Here is a 23,132-nt window from a genome sequence, read left to right on the forward strand (position 1 = left end):
TATGTCTTTTTTTTTTTTGATGATTTATGTTTGTGGAAGGGTAGGATGGAATGAGGTCCTGGTTGAGCTTCCCATATTAAACTACAGTAAGATCTGTGGGGGGCTGACCTGGCTCAAGGTGGTCAAAAGTCACTGAGCTGTGTTTTCTCTCAGATAATAATTAGCATCAAGGCTTCCAAAGCAGCTAACAAAGCAAACTGATGGGAATCCAGAAATAAATTCCAGTCATCCCCATTAGAGATTCTCTGAGAAATACATTTCCCACTGAAGATCTTTATATACTACAACTTAAAATTTTAGATCTACATATATTTTAAATAAAGCTGTAAAAGAGAGAAGAAAACAATGTTTGGAGAAGAAAATGGAATAAGGAGAGGGTTATTCTATTTTTTTTCTTTAAACACTGAATATACTTGATTAGACAAAGGTCCTAAAATAAAAGTAGATGCTGAAAATACATTTTCAGTGAGGGAAATGATTAAATTGATGCCTTTGAATCATCTCGAAAAGAAAGAATCTGGACTTCAGTGGTATTGAAAACAAGAAAAGGTGAGAAGGTAGGTTAAGCATGAGGATAGATATTATAAAGTTAAAAACCTTCCTATCTAATAACTTTTGTATCTTGTTCTAAAAATAAAATGAAGCTATACAATAAAATGGTGCAGGAGCTTTGAGAATAGGAAAGAATGCTTGAAATAGTTTCTGAGAAAATTGGAAATGAAGGCGGACTTGCTAAGCTTTGGGGAAGCATTTGAAGTTGTAGACCATGATTTCCTAAAGGCACCAATTAGCATGTTTCAGTGCTGAACAATCCCAAACATATGCACCTGGAGAGTAATTCTCATTTTGGGCTTTGTTAAATGAATACAACAGAAGAAGAACAAGACAAGTGAGTTGATTATAAACATATTTTCAATGATGGGTCATGAGTTCTAAGTTGGGTAAAGTGTAAGATAAAGTGTAAGTCTGGAAAGCAAGAAATAAATATTACAGAAAACAATATTTAGTAAACATTCCTAAGTAAAATAACATAATTAAATGTTATAATATTTAAGCCAAATGTTGAATTTAAGATTTTAAGTTGAATCAATAAGGGGTATAATCAGGATACTGGATAACTAAGTGGAGTGGTCAATGTAGAAGGAACTAAGGACATATAATAATTTTTTTAGGACATATAATAATTAAGGAATATTTGTGTACAGGAAGATTTTAGGGAGAATAGAAATTTTTGGTATCTGTAACAAAACTTTCAGCCAACAAGAGGAATTCCTGAAGTCAGAGGTAGTCATAAAAATGAGTACAAATTAGAAAAGCCAACGTGAATAAGACTCAAAGTTCAGATTAGCAGGAGTAGATAAAATTATAACAAAATTTAATTACTATGGAATGGGATGAAGTGTAATTGCAGGAGGCAGAATGGATAATTTGGGGAAAAGGAAGAAAAATGTGAGGTGGGTGAGAAAAGAGAACCCAGAACAATATATGAAATTAAAGATAGGATAATGGAGGACTTTTGTTTGCATAGTGACCCAAAACTACTAAAACACTAGATTTCTAAGTCAAGAGTTGTCAAGAGTCTTACTCGGATAGACTGGGCTCTTGAAGGAAAGTTGTCCTAAGTTTAAGATATTATTACTGTTTTTGAAATCCATTCCCATCTGCTTCTGTGTTTATGCCTGTTTCACAGGAAACCTAAACATTATCTCTCTGAGTCCCTAAGAGCTTGACTCTGATTGGGAATAGGTTCTGATAGTGAGATACCCTTCAGGAAGTTTGGAAGAGTGAGGGGAGCCAGAAAGTACATACTGGCATCTGTGGCAAGGGACAGCAATTTTCCATAGACATCAATGTTTTTAAGTGTTGGGTCACATATTCTACTGCCCAGTCACACTTGACTGGCAGTGGTAGGGGCAGGAATGGTACTAGTATCAATAGTTTTCTGATATTTGGATCTACACATTCAGTAGCATCCCTTTATTTCTGCTTCTTCTGCCCTTCAAATGATTTTGTATGTATCTAGTTTTCTGTATTAAATCCAATCTGTTTGAAAAAACTAAAGTGATTCTTATTTCTTATAACCATAGCTAAATACTAAAGGTCAGCAACCATAGTCATCTCCAAAGGTCCTCATGATGTGTTCAAAACTGAGCATATCTTCTTGAAAGAGAAGGCTACCCCTTCTTCGTAAAAAGTCCACTATTGTGGTCTAAATGTCTTTTGGCACAATTAAAGAAATGTCATCATTCCTAAGAATCTTAATCTAAGTTAAAAATAGCAGCCACTTCTGGCAGATGGGAACAGGAGGGCAGCAGAGAGAACCCAAAGTGTAGTGAGGACTCAGAGACTTCTTTATACATTGTCCTAAGTAAATTAACTAATTCCCAGGATGTACATAGTGTTCTTTTTCTTTTATCAGTTCAACATTTTTAATTGTTGATTTTGAAAATTTGTAGTTTCATAAGAGGTTGCAAAGAAATGTATAAGGAGACCTGTGCACCCTTGTCCAGCCAAAATCAACTTCTAACACAACCATATTTTAATATCAAAATCAGGAGATTGGTAGAATCCAGAGTTTATTCATATATCATCAGTTATAATGTGTTCATTTGTGTGTTTATGCACGTGTGTGTATCTTCATAATATATGCCTTCCTAACAACCACCAAAATCAAATACTCAACTGTACCCTTAAAGATTTCTTTGTGTTATCCCTTTAAAACCAGTCCTATCTCCTCTCCCATCCCTAGCCCCTGGTAACCACTAATCTGTTGTCCATCTTTACAATTATGTTATCTTAAAAATGTTATGTACATAAAACACGTAGTCTTTATCCTTTTTGAAACAGTCTTTGCTTAATGAAAAAGTAGTCTTCCTGGAAAAAAAAGGCAACAATGTTTTGCACATTTTGCAGTGAAGTATAGTAGTGTGTAAAGGGGAAGATATTTAGAACAACAATTCCAGTGTCTGGATATAAAAGCATCTTGAATATAAAGTGTTTGTTCTTTTAAAATATATGTTTTAAAGATTTATTTATTCATTCATTCATGAGAGACACACAGACAGAGGGAGAGAGAGAAAGAGAAAGAGGCAAAGACAAAGTCATCTTGAATATAAAGTGTTTGTCTTTTTAAAATATGTTTTTTAAGATTCATCCATTCATTCAGGAGAGACACACACAGAGAGAGAGGCAGAGACACAGGCAGAGGGAGAAGTAGGCTCCATGCAGGGAGCCTGATGTGGGACTCGATCCCAGAACTCCAGGATCATGCCCTGAGCCAAAGGCAGATGCTTTAACCACTGCGCCACTCAGGCATCCCAAAATATGGTTTTATTTAAAGTTCAGAAATGACTTTCAAGTAACTCAGCAATTTCTAAAACAAAAGACTACTGAAATTATTCTTGAAAGAAGATAATTCCTGTGGTATGTGGTGGCTCATTTCCTACAGTAAACAATTGCACAGATCTAACTACAGAGACTTATAAATAGGCTACCCCTTGCTTTCAATATTTGTACTTTCAGGCAAATGAACTTCAAGTTACTCGTACAACTTTAACATTTATGAACCTTGACTGTACTTATTTTGGAAGACAATATATTCCACCCATCTTGCTTTTAAAAACTAAGGAAACCTCGACAGAATTCAGCAAACTTTTATCCATGTGGGGAAAGTTGCAATAAAAATAGAAACCCTGAGGAGAATACCTATAACACTGTCTGATTATAGGAGTACCAGAGTGAATTAAGTTATTAGTAGGGATGCATAAAGACCAGAGGCTCATCCTAAAATCTCTTTCTCACCTGCTGGAACCCCGTTTCTTGGGGCAGATCATGAACTCCATAGCTACTCTGACCCAGGAGCGTAGGAACCCCTTGAGCCACTAAAGAAACATTTGAACCATTTTTCCCCAGGCAAGTGAGCTCATGTACACAAAGGAATTTTGTAGCACTCTCAGCTAGGTAGAACAGCTTGGAATATGTAACTTAGATGATAGAATATTGTGAATCTTCAAGTATTTTATGATATATAATAAAAAGAAGAATTTTAGAATTATCACATAAAACCTAGGATGAATAACCAATACAAATGTGAGAGAGAGTCTAAGAACCCTTTTCTGTACTCAGAGTATATTAGTTTTTTAGGGTTGCCATAACAAAGCACCACAAATTGAGTGGTTTAAATAGCAGAAATTTATTGTCTCATAATTCTGGAGTCTGAAAGTCTAGGATGGAGCTCCCAACATGGTTGATTCCTTTTGATAGCTTTGGGGGGAGAATCTGCTCCAGACCTCTCTCCTTGGCTTGTGGGTAGCCATTTTCCTGGTTCTGTGTGCATGCTGTGCCCACATGTCCCCCTGTCATAAGGACACCAATTGTATTAGTCCACTCAATTCCAGTGTAGCTTCTTCCTAACTAATTACATCAAAAAAAAAAAAAACCCTCTTATTTCCAAATAACTTCACAATCTGAGCTACTGGGAGTTAAGACTTAGACACATGGACGGGGGAGGGGAGTGGTGGTGGGAATAAAATTCAACTCATAACAGGTTTCATATTATTTGATGAAAATAACTTTTCTCTGTACTTTATCCAAACTTTTTTTTTCCAGCAGGAATTGGTACCCACAGAGAAGAACCTGATTGAGCGGAATTGTAATAAGCTGCTGGTCATCCCCCTCTGAGTGGAGACAAGTCACCTTGGACCACATTTTGATTTTCAGGAAAGAGTCACTTGTGAGGCTTTTTCTAGTTTTATTACTGTGAAGTAAGCTGACGGTTATTACCTTGAGGATAAAATGTGACAGAGCCTTCACTGATTAGTCTGACAAAGACAACTTCTTTCAATAACCTTACGTAAGTGGACCTTGCCTGCAGAAAAATATTGGCAAAATTATGGCAGAGCATCCTATAAAGAAAGTGATTGAGATCCCAGTTCCTTTGTTTTGTAAAGTCTCTAATGGATGAAGACAGTCTCTACTGAGGCTTATCAGCACTGAGAATACCAGTAGTCCTCAAGAAAGACTTTCAGGAAAGGTAGAGGTTTTCTGAACCAGAAAACTAGTTCAACAACATAGGAAGTTACTGGGGAAAAGGCTTGTTTAGGCATATCATAAATCCATGTGTCAAACCTCTGTGTCTTGTCACAGAGGCATGGCAATGCCTGTGAGTATAAATTCAAGGAGCTGAAGTGTTAGGAGACCAAAAGTACAGTGACTTGGCATGCATAATATGGAAGACATTGTCCTTACTAAAAGGTCACAGAGAGCTGCATAGGGAGCTGGACCAGCAAGACAATTGTCCCAGTATTGGGTAGGAATTCCCTGAACAGCACAACCATGATCAAAACAATGGCAAATGAAATCCAAGCCCCACTATTCACTTTTCACCCAGTGTGTGCAAGTGGCTGCTTTGGCAACAATCTGCTACATTTCTAGGAGCATCTGAGGAAAAGGTGCCCAGGGTTGCAGACTGTGGTTGTTCTCCTGGAACCTATCCTGGATATCACACTAGTTCTGGTAGGTCATGTGAATAATGTAACTATTTTAAAACATGTGATTTTATATATATAGCCTACAAGGGTGAATTGATTTTATTGTTGTTCCCAATATATCCTTCCTTATAAGAGGATTATACCTTCCTATTATTTCAATATCAGGTTTGACCATATCACTTGCTTTGGCCAATGAAGTATGAGTAATGTATGCCGCTTTCAGGTAGAAGCTTCAAGAGTTATCTTCAGGCTCTGACATTTTTTCCTTGCCTTTTGCCAAAGGATGTAGATTGTTCCAGATAGAAGCTGTTTTTTCAACCTGGTCCTGAGGAATACAGAACAGAATTGCACCAGAACCAGCTTCTGATGAACAGGAATATGAATGAGAGTTACAATTCTGTTATTCAAAGATTTTGGGGGCTGTTTGTTACACAGCTTATGTTACCTGGACCAGAATAGGAGGTCTTATCAGTTATAATCCCTTTGCTCATTTGATAAAAGGAATTTGAACAAATTATATGGTTATTACTAATTTTCTGGAAGATAGAATTTTGGTATTTAATATTCTAAGGGTTAGTGAGAGCTTCTGGTGGCAAATGGCAGAAGCCCAAATCAAGGTGGCTTCAGATGATTTTAAAGGAATTATTGACTCACATGCTAGAAAGTCCAGAATTGGTGGTATTCTGAATGTTCCCAGATGTCTTCAGGACTTTGTATTTTACTCCCTACCCCCTGGTTCTGCTTTTTGTTTCATTGGCCCTTTCCCTACCCATTCTTTCCTCATACCAGCAAGATGACTTACATCATATCTTCTCAGCAGGAATATCATCTTTAGCTCTGACTTGTCAGAGTTCAAAATTGCCATAGAATATCTCATTTTAACCTCTCTACTTCATATATTCCCTCTTCTTCTGAGACCACAGGGAACGCACTGATTCCAGGCTATTTAATTCATCAGCTGGGGTGAGGAGGGGCTGCTTTATATGATTAAATGAGAATTAGGACCACAACCTGAGTGTGACACAGGCCAAAGATGTGTATTTCTTGCAGGAGCCTCTTTTTTTCCCCAACCACAGCAATCTTCATTTCTGTAGGCTGGGGGTAGAAATTCATCAAGCTCCCATTTATCTTATGATAGGGTAGAATTAAGTACTCTAATCTTTACACAGATGATTCAATATCAGCTCCTCCAGCACACAGAGCCTAAAGCCTGGATACCACTCCCTGCATGGATGCCAGAACCTCATGCTCTAGACATTAAAGTCCAGATCAAGTTCATACATCCACATGTCTCCTTCTGCCATGATTCTTGGTTATTGCTCTCAGAGATTATTCATCATAGCTGGCTTTTAAAAAAATATTTATTTATTTATTCATTATTTATTTGAGAGAGAGAGAGAGAGAGCACAAGCAAGGGGAGGAACAGAAGGAGAGGGTGAGAATCTCAAGCAGACTCCATGCTGAGCACAGAGCCTTACGTAGGGGTCAATCTCACACCCTGAGATCAGGACCCAAGACGTAATCAAGAGTCAGACACTTAGCTGACTTAGCCACCCAGGTCCCCCTATAATAGCTGGCTTTTAGAGTTTTCTTTCTCTTTTTTAATAGCTATGGATCAAATATTATTATATTTTCTCTAGTGATCATATATGCTTGATTCAGAAAAAAAGAACATTTTCACATTAGATCAGTATGCCAGGCTTTTAGTGGCTCCCTTATTCATGTTCAACTTCCAGTAATCTTTGGTCTTGAAAAATTAGATACACTCTTTTGTTCACTTCAGAACTTATCACTGAGTTGAGCACATAATAAGCACTCAATACATATTTCTCAAATGAAGAGAGGCAGTAGAACACAGGCTTAAAATTTTGCTTGAAATCAGATTGTCCAAGTCCAAATCCTGCTCTATCACTTACTAACACAAGCTGTGTGAACTTCACCGTAACTCTTAACCTCTGTGTGCTTCAGATTTCTCATGGGTAAGTAGAATAATAATGGCGTGCCTGCCTCATGAGATTGTTGTAGGCATTAAATGAGTTAATATCTATAAATATCAGTCTAAGTACTGATGCCTGACATGTAATAAGTGCTTATGTACTGTTAACTCTTATTATTTGTATTTTCACTATTGATAACAAATTCAGAGTAGGTAAGCTGACATGGGGGTCAGGTCTTATGGAATAATGTTTCTGGAAAATATAGCTCAGAATGGATATCCGATGTTTGTAAATCAAGTGTGATAAATTACAGTGAAATCAGCGAGTTATTGTAGGCTTGAAGCTATGTTCTCTCACCGAGCAATCAAAGGGCCAACTGGGGTCAGGTGGGTGGGGACTGGGGACAAAAAAGACAACATAAGTGTTCTAGTCTCTTAGAAACATTCCAGAAAAAAATGTTTAAAGAAATTCATGTTTCCTACTAAATATTGAATTCCCTCTTAAGGAGTAATCTATTTGCATTAGAATCGAGATTTTCAAAATGTCTCTAAGGATCACGTTGGTGGAATCATCTTTCTAGATTGGGGAAAGAAAGACATACAACTAGAAACACTGATTTGGAAAAAGTGTTTCTGTCCTAAGAATTGCCAAACATTTAAGTTCAATAAATTCAAGGATTGCCCACTTCCAGCTTAAAAATATTCATGCTCTTGCAATATACAAAACTCACAGTGGGGGGAGTTCCACTGCTGAATCCTGCTAATTTAGATGCACCAATATTGGAATCACATCTCAAAATAGAAAGGGAAAACCAGGCAGGGAGGTACCAACAGCAGCGATGTTATTTCTACTCCCAACATCAACTATATAAAAGGTTTCTGTTGCACATAAATGTTTTGGACTTGGTTGCTTTCAAAACTATTTTTAACTGATATATTTAGCAAAATAATGTGGGATCATCTTTTATATTTTGACATGGTACCTGAAACTGAACTACCCTCTCTGATGAACTGAAGGCTCAGGAGAACAGCAAGGTCTCTATTTGTTCTTTTAACCGACAAAGCAATCACATAGGAACAATCAAAATGGCCACAAAATCAACATAGTTTGTGTCATTCTTACTTCAGAGAGCCAAGAGCAGGATGAATGGATTTACATCAAACTATCATCAAGGTTTTAAGTTTTTTTTTTTTAAAAAAGATGTGAGGGTGATATAATCAATGAATAAACAAATTAATATACAGAGTATCATCTTCTATTAGATTCAGACAGCTTCATTTAGGACAATATTAGCATTATAATTACTTGTGTTTGCAGGAAGTGATCTGTAGATAATATGATTCTCTACAAGTCATTAATGGAAAAAATCTGCATAATTTTATCTGGAATATATTTAATAGCTCATCCAATTTAAACATATTAACACATCTGTAGATGCTATCTGCTATCTGCAAAGAATAATATAACAGTGCAGGATTAGAAGACTTTGGCATTATTGACTTTGTTTTTTATTATTAACTATAGAGAAATTTACTGCTATAACAGTAATATACAAATTAATATGATTTAATGAATTAATAATATATAATATACAGGTATATAATAATGAATAAAACATAAGTTAAAATATGTTTTAAAGAAATATTGAGCAAACACTTTGAGTAATATTCTAAGGTTGTGTTTTCCTGTTAGAATTATACAACTTGAGAAACAAAATTCCTAGAAATAAATGTAAGCATTTTGGCTTCCAACTTACTTTTGAATTTGACTAGGTGTTGTGATAAAACTTTTCATTTATTTGAAAATAGAAATGGATTAGTGATGTTTTATAAACATATGTATGTAGCTATATGCATTTAAGCTATTGATTCTTTTTTTTTTTTTTTTTTTTTAGCCACTGATTCTTGAAAGCTTCTGCATAGACTTATGGTTTACCAGAGAGCATCCTTCCAATGTAAGGAAGTGCCTGCCTTGGCTCCCGACTAATGGGCAGGCAGCTTATGATTGCTAGTGCTACAAGGGGCAGAGTTTATAGCCAGCCCTGAACTTTGGCAGGCAATGATAATAACCCAAAAGCTTTCTTTTAGTTTTGGGCACATGAACAAATATAACAAAGACTTTCAATCTTCCAGTGTTGTTTTTTTCCCCCTACATTCCACTATAAATGTTGCTCTTTTTTTCCTGCCTCTAACAAGGTAGGGTACCCTGGGATTGCTTACCATTTCATAATCCCTTAAGCATAGACTCCCAAACACATGAAACAGTCAATGTGTCTGCTATGTTCAGGAACAAGCTAGATGTTAATGAACATGAGGCATGTTCTTAGGAAAAGTGGCAGGAAATGTTGCTAAGAAGCCACAAAGACAAGCTGTAGTTAGATTGTAAAGAATACTGTTGGTGGGCTAAGAAATTTGGCCTACTATCTTCCCAGAACCTCAGAACCCCCGCCCCAACTTTGGAAAGCTGGAACAGAGAGGGGCTTTTTTTCCTTCAGGCTTTGAGGAAGCCCCCACCCCCACCTCTACCTCCAGCCTTGAGAGTGATAAAGGAATTGGAAGGGCATGGATGGGGTAAAATCCTGCCCTCTACTCCGTTCATCCCCTCAGCCCATCCTGTCCACTGAGCCTTCCCAATGGAAACAGGCCAGCAATCATCTCAGTTCCTGAGGACTGTCTAACCACCTGGACTATAAAAGACAAACCAGAGGCTTCTCCAAGTGGGACTGGGCTTCAGAAAGCCCTTCTGAGAGGAGCCAAATACCTCAGATAGCTAAGGGAGTGGCCTGGCCTCAGTCTGCTCAACTAAATCACCAGTTCCAAGACAGCAGGGCATAATAAAGATAAAAATAATATAATAAAAAAAGATACTATAAGTATCTGTAGTAGTCCCAGATGGAAGAATTTTATGCATTTATAATGAGCACTCTAATGGCAGGGTAATCTGTGAGCATATACACCTCTAGTAGACTTTTTGCAATCATGTGGGTTGATGAAGTTCTATCCTAAAGCAAAGGCCATGGGAAAATGGAGAAATGATGAACCAAAAAATAATAAGTACATGGAAGTAATGGTATTTGGTCATTGATAGGACACTGAAAAAGAGTGTGTGCCAAGGAGTCAGGTAGATGTGGGTAGAAATACTGGTTCCACCCCCTTACTGCCTATAACTACTTGTGCATGTCTCTTAAACCTTGTAGCTCAATTTTCTCATCAGTAAAATAGAGAAAATAACAATACATAGCTAGTAAGCTTGTTATGAAGACAAAAATTAATACAAAGCACACAGCGCACTGCCATGTACAAAGTTAAAAGTGCATAAATTTAATTTCATATACGATGGATTAAAACTTAAGAACGTCTTTGAATTTTCTGACCGGCATTGTATCAGGATACACAGAGGCAAATACATTGTACTTGGTGAGAATCCATGATTCAATGAGTGGAAGAAAATATAATTCTTCTGACACAGATAAAAAATATTTTCCAGAGCACAGTTTTTTTATTACATTTAGTATAATGACCTGCAGCAGAATCTCTGGTTGCTGATCTTACCCTGGGCGACCTGTCCTGCTTCTTTGATTAATTGATCCTTGTAGAATTCTAAGAGACAGCATTTGACTCTGCAGCTTTACAGGCAACCCCTTATTTCAAAACTAGCTGATCATTTTAGGCTCGGTTTCCAGCCTTGGGTCATGCCCTTGTCAGGACATCCCAGCTGCTCCACACCAGGAGGCACTTGGCTCCATTAAATGTGTCCTGTGAAGCCCAGGTAACCATGGTGATAATCCTCAGATGGCACAGCGCCATCACCATCCTGACCTTTTGACCATCCATAGTGAAAACCACAATCCCTTCCCCTTTGAATGTTTTAAATTATACACTCATGTGGTCTACAGTCAAGGGAAAACACCACTTGCTCATGCTGACAGCTGCCTTGTATCCGTCAAAGCAGGATGCCAATGATAAAATGCTGTTCTAACATAATTTGGTACAAAATGCAATCAGTCCTTTATCTTGAAAGGGCAGCCAACGTTTTTTTTCAATTCTTCTACTATTCTGAAGTTAGGGACGCCTGCTTTGTGCTCTCAAAGATTTTTTGTATGAAAAAAATGTTCAGTGTTTCTCTAAGAGGAATACTAGAGGAGTGTCATAATTAAAATGAGACCTAATGAATCTTCTAACTTTCTGCCCAATTTTAAATAAAAGGGAACTGAAGCATAAAAATAAGACAAAACGACTTGCTCCAAACAGCAAGCCTCTGAGAAGCCATGCTGAGACTTTAAATTTCTCTCTGGATTTCTCTGCAGGCTTTTTTTTTTTTTCTCTCTATTGCATTCTGCTCCTTGCTTGGTACCAGAACAGTGGTAAAGCTGATTATGCTGTTACAACTATGTTTTTTTTTTATGTCTTATAGATCAACAACAACAAAATACCAACAGTATAATGGGAAGAACAACCTTTAAAGTCAGACAGATGAGCTCAAATCCAACCTCTGCCACTCTGAGCCAGTTTACAGTCTTATGTTTCTAGTTTCCTCATTTTCGAAGGGCAACAAGTTATCTGCTTACAGGGCCAAAGTGGAAATTAATTAAAGCCATCTATATAAAATGCCTGGCATGAAGGCAAGTATACAATGCATGTTCTTTACTCTTTCTTAATATGGGGGTGGGAAGAGAGGAAAAGGGAGAGAGTCTAATTTCAAATTTAATAAAGTGATAGCATGGTTATATTAAACAATAAAAAATTAACATTAGATTATATGAGGTTTCTTGGGTTATTAACAGTCTTCCTCTGGAATAAATTATTCAACTTTCCTGAAGTAGTTGAAGTTTTGGGAATGGAAAAGTTTATTATTCTGCTTTTTAATTGTATGGATATATTAAATCCTTCAACTGGAAACTGTATCTTCCCCCATGTGGCAAATATCTGAGAAATAATACTTTAGTCTCTCTGTATCCAGATAGAGATGCTGAATGTTCCATAGTTTGATTCATTATTTTTTAAATTTTTTTTCAGAAAGCAAATATTTTAATGATAACAACAACCTCTTTATAACTTAAGTTTCATAAATCTGTATTTCCATATCATCTACTCTGAGGTAGGATTACCATGAATCTAATGGATTTAAGCTTCAGAGTCCCTCACTTGGACAGGCCCTTTTATTTTTATTTATTTTTTAAAAAAACTTATTATTATTATTATTATTAATTATTATTATTTTGGACAGGCCCTTAGTTTGATTCATTATTAACTACACAAGGTCTTTTAATATGTGCTTTGCACCCTTTGTTTTGAGAAGCAACTTTAGTTTTAATTCATAAGCCCTATTCATAAATGTTAAATAAGAAAGGATATTTCACTAAATACCAAATTACAGTGTCATTTTTCTCCACTGTGCTAGCAGAGGGCTCTAGTGTATTATTGGAACCAGGGCTCTTATGAGCTTCTGGTTCTGAGTCTTTGGTCCCGCAAGATTATGGATTGTTCAAATTCTCCTCTGTGCTTTGCATAATGCTTCAGGAGATGAATGGTCTAGTAGTATATGCAGTCCAGACAATAAATGTCAGGAGTGGACTGTAATGCAGGCTTGGGGAATATTGGAATGGCTTTTGCACAAAACCTCTTGTCAGACAGCCTGAAAATCAAAGGCCTTATTTTAATGCTATATTTTCAAATAAATAAATTATATAAATCATTCTTATAAAATGTCTGAAGACATATTTTGAGTATGGTTGAGATAAAACAATTTAAGGCTGAGAATCAAGAGGTCGAGATCCTGAGCCCAGTTCTATCACAAATGTCTGCGAAAGTCATTTGACCTTTGGATATCACATTTTCATTATCAACAAAATGAGATTAACACTGCTTTTGCTTCCTCACAGGACTGTTGAAAGACCCAAATATCGGAAATATACTTTGAAAAGCATAAGAAAAAAATGCAAATACAAGGTAATGTGATTTTTAAAACTTCAAAGGTCATTTATTTATAGAACCCCGCCCCCTTTTTTTACATGTTTGGAAAAAGAGCGCTTTTTAAAGCTGTGTGATCTGAGACATTACATCTTTTAAGGAGAATCAAAACAATAGAAAAACTTTTTTATCGTATCAGTGGATACTAGTATTTTTTGACTTTCAGACCCAGCTGAGTCAAATGAGGTATGTCAACTCTTTGATAAACTTCAAAGTAGAAGTTAAATGTTTGCTATAATTTTTTCCTACATGAAAATAGAGCTGGAAAGTGACCCCTTCCAGTCTATGTAGGCACCTGCCCCCAGATCTTAGGGAGAATGACATTATTAACAACTTCCTGGGATAGAATTCTCAAATAAACATGCTGGGTTCAGTCTGACACTGTGAGGTTGGCCACTTTCATATTGAGACCTTATTTAGCCCTTCTTCTTATGTCTTCTTCCTCCCCAAATTGTAGATTCCTTGGGAGCAGAGAAAGTATCTCATTCATCTTATTATCCCTCCCTCTTTTATAACATAGAGTTTTGTGGGTTGTAGACACAAATGATAGTTTGTTAAATAAATAATTACCATTTCTATGTGTGTAGCTGTTTTGCTAGCTAGCATTTATTGAGCACATACACTATGCTTGGTCACTATACTAAATGCTTTACAAACAAGTCTTAAGTTCTAAAGGGACATTTTAAACAAAGCTTAGAACATAGTAAAACCTTAATAAGTGCTAACTGGGATTGAGTTAATGATCATTCTTAATATTCCCCTCTAACAGATCAAGTCACAATGTCAATAAATAGTAAAGCAAAGACTTGCACACAGACCTTGTACTTAGCCATTTTTTCTACTGCTTCTCCATAGAAGATATTGGTGTGATACTGAAATACTGCCCCAGACAAAAGTGCCACATTTGCCTCTTATTACAGAATTACTTATCTCTCTCTTATGATTTGACAATCCCTTGAAAGAGTCTGAATAGGTCAGACAACTTGTGTGTCTCTTTAATTAGATCTCATTTCAGACTGTTGTCTCCTCATTGTATCCTGCTCATTCTGAGCTTTGTCGTATATACTTTGGCATTTCTCACAGGCTGACTTTCTGTGTTAGTAGCTGATGATGCTTACCAACACATGTGCTATGATATGTCTTTGCTCAAGTGAACAGTCTCAGCTTTTTGTTATTTTATGAAATATCATTTGATTTTATTCTTTATAAAAACCAATGCTATGTTTATTATAGAGATCTTAGTAATACAGAGAAGTAACAAGGAGAAAAAAGACTCATCCATAATCGCACTATTTACTGCTGTCCACAATTAAGTAGAAATCCTTTTCAGATATGTATGTATACGTTTGTATAAATAGTGAGTGTGTGTATATAAGTAACCGTACACACAATGGTATCATACCACACAAACCATAGCCATTAAGTTAATTCTGTTTTTGAACTTAATAATATATCATGAGTCTCTTTCCATTACACAAAATATTCTTTCAAATTATTATTTAACAGCATACATAGTAATGCCTCGTATAAATATAATGCATGTTATTTAAGCAATCCTCTACTATTAAATACTTTATTTTCATTGTTGTAAGGCTTATCATGTAGCTGAATATCTATTCATATCATAAATGATTGCCTTAAAATTACTTCTAGATCTTTGTCATCTTCAAATTTGTAATTTTACACAGAGGGGAAAGAGTTTATTTTAATCTGTAGTATAGGACGGCCACATAGCTAATGTACAGAGTGGCTTGGATTCTAATTTCATTATATATGACTTAAAATTCTCTACACGTTCCATTGTACCATATGGTCCCCTGTCACAGCATACTAGTCTACGTACAATCCACATACCCAAAATGCATAAGGATATTTTAAAAAGGGAAATAGGAATGCTTATCCCAGGGAAATTGTAATTTTGATGGTGTGGTCATATTTTGGAATCATCCTTGCATTTAAATTTTTAATCTGCAAAATGCTAGAGGGAGCTGGACACACAGTCTCTGAGTTCCAGAGGTCTAACCATGAAGTATATTGGCCTTTCTAATGAGCTCGGCAATTTTAAGGGGAAGAAAAATGCATTTATTGATTTGGCTCAGCTGTCTCGATTTGGGAGCTGTCCCAGTAATCTCATTACTATGGTATGTATGCTTTTATTCCCTCAGCATCAGAATTAAGTCTATATATAGAGCCAGCAGCTGCATTCTCAGCAAGACCTCAAGGTATCAAATGCACCCAGGAGCTCTCAACTACCCATTTTCATTAACACAAGGCACTAATGACAAATATCTTTTTCTTTACCTGAATGTTATTTCCAGCCTATGAATTTTTTTTGCTCCTTTATATATCTTTGTCTAAATTAATGCACAACTTTTATGATTTCCAGATTCAGGCCTTATATACTCTTAGATTTTGGCAGAGATTTGAATATATTTGAGCAAACCTTTTTAATCTGACTCCTGAAATTACCGTATTGGCCCTTAGAATATTTCAGGAATTTGATACAAAGAAAACTGTAATAACTAAAGAGAGACATTGTATACCTTAATGCATGTTGTTTACATCACAAAAATATTTAAAATAAGTATACATTTTTTTTCTCACCAAGAGACCTCTCTTCAATGCTATTCCTTTACATTTTCCTCTCTTCTGCAAGGAAAAATATGCTTCTATACAGAAAATCTGGCTTGCTAGAGTCTCCAATTCACCATCACTTGCCATATGCAGTGCATAAATTTATAATGTGTTAAGCTTCAAGAGCAGCTGACGACAAATTTCAGCTTTCCGACCTAGGTTTAATTCCACCTAGACTCTCTGTCCCCTTATATTAGCTCTGTGTGCTGTGAAATGCTTTTATGACTAATCAAATATCTTCTGCTGCAAAGATTTTAAGGGCTCTTAGGGAAAATGAAAACCTGTATTAATGAGAACTTGTGAAGTGCTAATGAATTTTGTTTGTCTGAATGCCACTTTTTTCCTCCCTTATCCTTGAAAGGTCATGGGCTTTCGGGCAGAGGTTTTCCCTATGACCAAATTCTATGACATTCAAGTGAAATGTTGGGTTATAAAGTTACCTTCTTAAATAGTAAGATTAGTTTTTGCATTATTACTGTGGGTGTCCTAATAAGACTGTGTTCAACCTATTTGTTTGCTGGAGGCAAAATGTACCATATTTAATCTCTTGCTACTAAAAATTGGGCAGTTTTAAAGAGGGAAAAGGCTGTTTCAACAACTTCATTTTATAAATAAAACAAAGAGAAGTTAATACCACATAACCTGATAATGACAGAGCTGCAGCTAAAGTGCAGGTCGCCCAAGTACCTTTCAAAATAACACAGAGAGATACATTTGATCTTCCTTAAATGCTGAAGTATAAGTAGAAAGCCTACTTGCCTTTTTTAAATTATCATGGAGTCTTAAAAGAAGATTGAGAAGCTCACATTTAGAGGCCTAACAAAGAAAGTGTCACTTATTTGATTAAAAAATGTATCAAATAAAATCAAAACTGGGTACTTACTAACCCAATTTAAGATAAAATGAATCCATCTGAGAACCGCAAGATAATGAAGTAAATTATGACAGAAAAGATCCAAAATGATTCCAAACAATGAGTCATCATAAACTGAGAGTTTGAAATAAATGATGGACATGGTGAACCGCTCATTAATCATCTAAAAATAATTTTTCAAATGAGAGATTAGGGCATTCCTAGAATGATGGATTCTTGAATAAAAACATCGAAGCCACTTTTTACTTAAAATTTACTGAAATGACCAGAAGCACATGAAGTTGGGAGAAAATATGTCCCATATCTGGAAACTAAAATATAATGCTGTCCATATCGCATAAAACATGAAGTCACAATCTTCTAAAAACAGAACAAATTGGAATATATTGAGTAGTAACAGTAAGAACCAACTCATAACCCCACTCCTCTGGAACACAATATAATTCCAAATGTACTAACAAAGATATGTGAAAACACTGCTAACAAATCCAGTTTGCAAATGCAGAGGTAAGATATTGATGCATAGCAAAGCATTCTGAACCAACCTTGCAAGAAAACGCTAGAGTTTTGCTACAGTAAACTGAAAAGGAAGCCTCTGTCCCAGCTCTACTATTTCCTCTCCATGTGACCCCAGTTTGTTAATTACTCTTTTTGTGACTTTCATTTCCTCAAATGTAAAACAATGATACTTTTCTCATAGGTTTGTGGAAGGTGGGAGATAAAATATTATGTGCAAAGCTTTAATCATGGTAATTAGTTTAAAATCATCACTATGTGTCAGCCACTATTACTATTAGCATTACGATCATAATTATCATCATGACCATCATAATCATGATCTTCAACACCTGAAGAGGTATGGACCTTCCCTTTTTATAGCAGTGCAAGGAAAAAAGGTGGGCAAGCTCTCCTATGTGGAAACTGGAGAGAACAGAAAATGTGGAAACCGGAGAGAACAGAAAATTAGCACCAGAAACCTTGTTGTGGTGGTAGATTTACACAATAAAATGGCATGGAGACTAAGTTACCTATGCTATAGCGACACCTGAGGTCCCTCATTATTCTTCTCAGAATGTTGAGATCAAAGAGCTGGTGATATAAATATGTATCAACCAGCCCTTCAACTTAAAATATGAAAAAAAAAAGATATTCTAAATGCATTCAAGTAAGAAGGCTTTTTTAGAACATACTTCCAGAAGAGAAATCTCATCCTATCTAAATATGAAGGAAAAAAACACAAAACCAATATGGAACCTGTGGTAGGCTGAAGAATGCACCCCCACCAAGATGTCCACATCCTAATTCTCAGAATTTTTAAATATGTTTTCTTATATGGTAAAAGAGAACTTTCAGGTGTGATTTAATTAAGAATATTCAGATGGAGAAACTATTCTGAATTATCCAAGTGAGCCCAATGTAATCACAAGGGTCTTTTAAGTGGGAGGCAAGACCATCAGTTAAATTAGAGTAATAAATATGATAATGAAAGCAAAAGGTTAAAATGGTACACAGAGAGGGTCACCAGCCAAGGAATGCAAAGAGCCTCTAGAAATTGGAAAAGGCAAGGATCAGTTCTGAATTTCAGAACTGTAAGATAACAAATTTGTGTTGTTTGTGGTACAAATTTGTGGTAATTTGTTACAACAGCAATAGGAGACTAAAAAAGACATATTCTTTAAAAAAAAAGCCAAAGTTATAATGTAGCACTTTATTTTTTTTAATAAATTAATTTTTATTGGTGTTCAATTTACCAACATACAGAATAACACCCAGTGCTCATCCCGTCAAGTGTACCCCTCAGTGCCCGTCACCCATTCACCCCCACCCCCCACCCTCCTCCCCCTCCACCACCCCTAGTTCATTTCCCAGAGTTAGAAGTCTTTATGTTCTGTCTCCCTTTCTGATATTTCTCACACATTTCTTCTCCCTTCCCTTATATTCCCTTTCGCTATTATTCATATTCCCCAAATGAATGAGAACATACACTGTTTGTCCTTCTCCGGTTACTGTGGCCAAGTTCAAAAAGGGTGTTGCCTGAGTTCTTCTCTGGGATTTTGATGGAATCTTGTCTCACATTTAGATCTTTCATCTATTTTGAGTTTATCTTTGTGTATGGTGCATGAGAGTGGTCCAGTTTCATTCTTCTGCATGTGGATGTCCAATTTTCCCAGCACCATTTATTGAAGAGACTGTCTTTCTTCTAGTGGATCGTCTTTCCTCCTTTATTGTATATTAGTTGAGCATAAAGTTCAGGGTCCACTTCTGGGTTCTCTGTTCTGTTCCATTGATCTATATGTCTGTTTTTGTGCCAGTACCACACTGTCTTGATGAACACAGCTTTGTAGTACAACCTGAAATCTGGCATTGTGATGCCCCCAGATATGGTTTTCTTTTTTTTAAAATTCCCCTGGCTGTTTGGGGTCTTTTCTGATTCCACACAAATCTTAAAATAATTTGTTCTAAGTCTCTGAAGAAAGTCCATGGTATTTTGATAGGGATTGCATTATACGTGTAAATTGCCCTGGGTAACACTGACATTTTCACAATATTAATTCTGCCAATCCATGAGCATGGAATATTTTTCCATCTCTTTGTGTCTTCCTCAATTTCTTTCAGAAGTGTTCTGTAGTTTTTAGGGTATATTTTGAGAACCATTTGAATGGTAAATGGTTCTCCAACCTTTTACGAGGTGGAAGAACAAGTGAGTGACATAGAAGACAAGTTAATGGCAAAGAGGGAAACTGAGGAAAAAAGAGATAAACAATTAAAGAACCATGAAGACAGATTAAGGGAAATGAACGACACTCTAAGGAAGAAAAACCTACGTTTAATTGGGGTTCCCGAGGGCGCCGAAAGGGACAGAGGGCCAGAATATGTATTTGAACAAATCCTAGCTGAAAACTTTCCCAATCTGGGAAGGGAAACAGGCATTCAGATCCAGGAAATAGAGAGATCCCCCCCTAAAATCAATAAAAACCGTTCAACACCTCGACATCTAATAGTGAAGCTTGCAAATTCCAAAGATAAAGAGAAGATCCTTAAAGCAGCAAGAGACAAGAAGTCCCTGACTTTCATGGGGAGGAATATTAGGGTAACAGCAGACCTCTCCACAGAGACGTGGCAGGCCAGAAAGGGCTGGCAGGATATATTCAGGGTCCTAAATGAGAAGAACATGCGACCAAGAATACTTTATCCAGCAAGGCTCTCATTCAAAATGGAAGGAGAGATAAAGAGCTTCCAAGACAGGCAGGAACTGAAAGAATATGTGACCTCCAAACCAGCTCTGCAAGAAATTTTAAGGGGGACTCTTAAAACTCCCCTTTAAGAAGAAGTTCAAGTAACTCTGAACGTGAATGGGCTTAATGACCCCATCAAAAGGCGCAGAGTTTCAGACTGGATAAAAAAACAGGACCCATCTATTTGCTGTCTACAAGAGACTCATTTTAGACAGAAGGACACCTACAACCTGAAAATAATGTAGCACTTTAAAAATAAATAACAAGAACATTCTTGGAAAAAGGATTAATACAAAAAAAAATATGAGGAAAAGACAATCCTCTCTGTGGTATAAGCAAAATTCAAGAATCCTTGGACATTACTTAAAAGACATAGAAATAAATATGAAACTCTAAGGAAAACTGAAGGAAGGGATCAGTAAAAATAAGAAAAAAATGAAAGTAATCACCATGATCTGAATGTTTGGGCCCCTCCCTCCAAATTTATATGCTGAAATCCTAACACCCACCCCACCCCCCAGCCCAAAGGTATTAAGAGGTGGGACCTTTGTGACATGCTTAAGTCATGAGGGTGGAAAACTCATGAATAGGATTACTGCCTTATAAAGGAGTCTTTAGAGAGTTTCCCTAGCCCCTTTGGTTATGGAAGGATACAATGAGAAGTCTGCAACTCAGAAGAGGATGCTCACTTGACCTTGGGCTTTCATCCTCCAGTACTGTGAAAAATAAATGTTCGTTGATCATATGCCACTATGGTATTTTGCTATAGCAGCCCAAACAGACTAAGAGAGTAATTGATAGTTTTATTTTTAAAGATTTTATTTTTAAGTGATCTCTGCACACAACATGGAGTGAGTAATTGATAATTGTAAAGCAGAACTTAAAATGACAATAGGAACAGTTAAGTGCAGAAGGGATACTGAAGAAAAGAGATCAGTTCTACATAAGATAAACATAAGCGGCATCCCTGGGTGGCGCAGCGGTTGGGCGCCCGCCTTTGGCCCAGGGCGCAATCCTGGAGACCTGGGATCGAATCCCACGTCGGGCTCCCGGTGCATGGAGCCTGCTTCTCCCTCTGCCTGTGTCTCTGCCTCTCTCACTCTCTCTCTCTCTCTCTCTGTGTGTGACTATCATAAATAAAAGTTAAAAAAAAAAGATAAACATAAGCAATGGTGTCAGGATGCAAAGTAATAGATGAAATGAAAATAGATAAAAATGAAAATGCTAGGTGGGGAAAGATAACAGAGATCTAAAGCGCATGCTATCATTTCTAAAGAAAAGAGTGTATCAAAGAATAGTAACAGGAAAAATCACAATAGAACATATTTTTGAGCAAAGTCTTGATTTCAATTAAGATAATATGATTAAAGAATCTTAGGCACAATACCTTTTTTAAAGATCACCACTATATTTAAGTAATCCAACTTAGTTTAACTGAATGTATGGCAGCATGGAATTATATGCTTCTTGATGAGTTGCAATATAAGGAACATAATACTATCTAAGAATAATTCTTACAAAAAAAAATGTTTAGCCTGAATCTAATCAAGACTTTGGACCTAACTTCCAGTTTATCTGGAAATATATGGGAAAGAAAAAATAAGATTAATAATGCCACAATTAGATTGATGCAGAATATAGGCCATTCTACAATGCAACAGATCCCATTGCTTCAAAATAAATTCCATTGAATTAGAATAAGAACTATTTTAGAATACAAAGTCATAAAATCAACTATAATTTATAAATTCTAGATTTGGCTTGAAAAATATAACTATAGAAGTTATTTGTGGAACAACTAGAGAACTTTGAAGATGAATCAGGTATAGAGCATTATGAAAATATTACTGATTTTTAGGAGATCATTGTATTATGGTAATGTACAAAATAGTGATTTTCTAAAAAATATGCATGCAGATGTTCTAGGTGATAATGTCTATAACTTCTTTGAAATGGTTCAACATATATACACATACACATACATATTTGCAAATAGATATGACAAATACTAATGTAATTATTTCTGAGAAGTGAGTTTATCAATATTCATTTTTATTATTCTTTATCTTGTATATTTAGGAATCAATAAAAACACTGGAAAGAATGAATGTAAATAAATATCAGATTCACAAAAGTAATAGAATAATGCCTTTTGAGTTTGAAGTACATCTAATTAAAATGGGTGGCATTAGTAACATATACATAAATGCAATTAAAGTATTCTATGCATCTTAGCATTTTCAGAGAAATGTTAAAAGTAAGAACTTGCATTGGATAATACGCCATAAAACATGTTGTTATGTTCAAGACAGCAATTGAAAGAATAAGGAAATAATGATACATTAATAAAAAGAAATTGGGGGGATCCCTGGGTGGCGCAGCGGTTTGGCGCCTGCCTTTGGCCCAGGGCGCGATCCTGGAGACCCGGGATCGAATCCCATATCGGGCTCCCGGTGCATGGAGCCTGCTTCTCACTCTGCCTGTGTCTCTGCCTCTCTCTCTCTCTCTGTGACTATCATAAAATAAAAAAAAAAATAAAAAATAAAAAATAAAAAAAAGAAAGAAATTGGGGATGCCTGCATGGCTCAAAGGTTGAGTGTCTGCTTTCAGCTCAGGGTGTGATCCTGGGGTCCAGGTTCAAGTCCCACATTGAACTTCTCATGGGGAGCTTGCATCTCCCTCTGCCTATGTCTCTGCCTCTATGTTTCTGTGTCTCTCATGAATAAATAAATGAAATATTTAAAAAAAATAAAAGGAAATAGAACATTAAAAAAACTTGCTTAATTGCCCCCAAAAAACCCCACAACATTAGAAAATAAACATAATGTTAAGTAGAAGGGTAAAATAGAAAATAAAAAGTAAATGGAAGATAAAATCCAACTATATCAATAATTGTGCTTAATGTAAATGAATGCTCCACGTGAAAGAGATTAACAAAACAGATCAAAAAACTAAAAACAACACAAGTATTTACATTTTCATTAAAAGAGAAT

This window comes from Nyctereutes procyonoides, unplaced genomic scaffold (genome assembly GCF_905146905.1).
Source record: "Nyctereutes procyonoides isolate TBG_1078 unplaced genomic scaffold, NYPRO_anot_genome, whole genome shotgun sequence".
In the NCBI taxonomy this organism is placed as follows: Eukaryota; Metazoa; Chordata; class Mammalia; order Carnivora; family Canidae; genus Nyctereutes; species Nyctereutes procyonoides.